This window comes from Schistocerca cancellata, chromosome 10 (assembly GCF_023864275.1).
Source record: "Schistocerca cancellata isolate TAMUIC-IGC-003103 chromosome 10, iqSchCanc2.1, whole genome shotgun sequence".
Taxonomy (NCBI): domain Eukaryota; kingdom Metazoa; phylum Arthropoda; class Insecta; order Orthoptera; family Acrididae; genus Schistocerca; species Schistocerca cancellata.
Window position 1 is genome coordinate 71,190,386 of NC_064635.1, and position 2,642 is coordinate 71,193,027.

Consider the following 2,642-nt stretch of genomic DNA (forward strand, 5'->3'; position numbering starts at 1 on the left):
AGCCTTTCCCCAGCAGCTTTGCATGCATACTTGTATATTACATATAATGCACACATCACTTCCTCCGCCACACTCTTGGTCCATTTTCTCCTGTCCCCTATCTGCTAACTCCTCGTAACCTCACTTACTGCCCATCTGTTCCCCCTCCTATGCTCATTTTGCTGTCCGCCGTCCACCTCTTCCTGTCCTTCTCTGTCTCCGTCTCCCTCCATCCCATGCATAATGTAGGTAGCGAGGTAGAGAAGAGCAATTAATGGCCAGAGCAAACGGGTTGGAGCTCGACCCACAGATGTGTTCAATACATATTATACACATCTCCTCTTCCTCCCCCTCTCTGCCCACCTCCTTCTCTCCACAACCTCAGTGTCCAGCACGGCATTTTCCTCTCTGTGACCATTGCCTCTCCCCTATCACTGTGCATCTCCTTCTCTTCTCTTCTCTTCTCTTCTCTTCTCTTCTCTTCTCTTCTCTTCTCTTCTCTTCTCTTCTCTTCTCTTCTCTTCTCTTCTCGTGGTCCATTTCCTCCCCACTCCCCTCTCAGTTTGTTCCCCTCTCTTCCCAGCCTATATGGTAGGGGCTGGGAAACTCTTGTGTCCCTCTGATGTGTAGACTGCATTGCAAAGCAGGTCAGTAAGGCGAGCCGATACTATTCCCACACCATCTGCCAGTCATGCAAAGCAGCCAATATTCCTGGGGCTGGAAAAAAAAACACTTTTTGCTTTGCTCCTATTGGATCTAGGAGGTTATAAACCACACAGAGCTGATACTCATAAGGCCTGCTGTTTCTTTGACATACTTCATTGAAGTTGACCTAGGGGTTTGGGAGGAGATCCCAGACATGCACACCTCTGCCGACTTTGCCCGTGTGTGTGTTCGCCAAATGCCAGCCTGCTGTCCCTTTCTATCCATCTCTTGTTTGTACGGTGTATATGCATAGGCCACCTTCAGAGCTTACTTATTCCAACATGTATTTGGTCAGAAAATCATTTTACCTGTGCTCTCTGCATTGCAACCACTGGACTGTAGACTGCAGTGCAGACAATAGGAATTAATGAAAGATTTAATTGCCATAGAGATAGCATATATGGAGGTACAACATCAGTAATGCAGGCATTAAAATGCAGTACAAGTAATTGTAAGGGTTCATTTATTTACAGTAAGATTTCCTTGAGTACAGTATTCTTCATTACCCCTCTTGGTGCAAAGATGAATACATTGCACAGTGAGCTCACTCTACATCATGTGGCATATATGGCAGTGTTCCATTGCAAAGGTGTGGGGCATCAAGGTTTCTAAGTAATGTTATTGATGCACTGATTTTCAGTGCAAGGTAGTATGGCAGCACACCAGCAGGATCAAGGAAACTCGGAAACTCTGTGGGAAACTTTACAGCACCCTTGGCTTCAGCCACTGTATCAGTAGACATACATTCAGTAACCTCTCCCACTAATAGAAGTAGTACTGTTCTGTTGATATCATACACAGTGTCATTTCCAGGCCCAAGAATGGTCTGTTTTTTTAACGTCACCATACTGCAACAGTTATTTGCTTTATCTGGACAGATGAATGCAGTTTATGAGCTCCACAATGGAAGATATAACAGTGTGAAATTCATATGTCAGGTGTACATTGTCAGTTATGTCGACAGGAACTCGTCCTCCACCAATAGCTAATAATTGTTGTGAGAACACTTGTGCGCTATAATCCTTTACATATAATCTCATGTTTAGTTTCATCAATAATTTCTGCACCTGGCTCTATAAATATGAAAGTCTTACAAATGCATCATTTATAGGAGTAGAGTTTTCGACAACCAGCAACATCTGATGAAAGTCTCCACACAGGAACACCACCCATCATTTTGTGGGTACACCTACATCTCTCAAAGTTAAGTCCAGCACTCATTAGCATTCTTGTGTGTCATTGAGTGCTCATCCCACTATTACTTTGTATATCTGCAGTAATGCCACATGACAGCTGGCGTTACTTACATTGCACGATGGATATTCTTGTTGTGCTGTGTCAGGTGGTAAATTGGGTGTGGAGTGGATTGTCTTCCCTCCTCCTCTTAAGGTTGCATGTTGGCAATGGCAATGGCAAGTGAAACCTCTCTGTTGCCCATACTTCAGCCAGAATTAAAATTAGTAGGAATGTTTTTGGTGTGCCTCCTGGTGCATTGAGGAAATAATGCCATGCAATCCATAATAATGCCGTAGACCTGCTTCTGGCCATTATTAAATTGCGGTCTCTTGGCTACAACAAAAGCATGCAAATTGTTGATGTTGTAATGTGTAATGTGTATGCATTCTGCCTTCACCAAATGTTGGTTGCATTATGGAACTGGCAGGCCAATTTAATGTTTTATTGCATATGGCCAGATATTCGTCCTCTAGGATAATAGCGTTTTGTTTCAAAAAGTATGGTCGAAGCATAACAGTGTCTGTATGACTGCTGCAAGTATGTCCTCATTCATCGCCTCTTTATATTTCTGCCATAGTATGATGGGACTGCTTGGTGCTGCTCATTAGTATTATAGCAAAAAAAAGTCCTTATGGAATCTGGCATGGAGACCAACTTGGACAGTGCATTGTGTTATCCCAGTGATTGTCTCCTTCAGTTAATCCCAACTTACGATGTGCCTC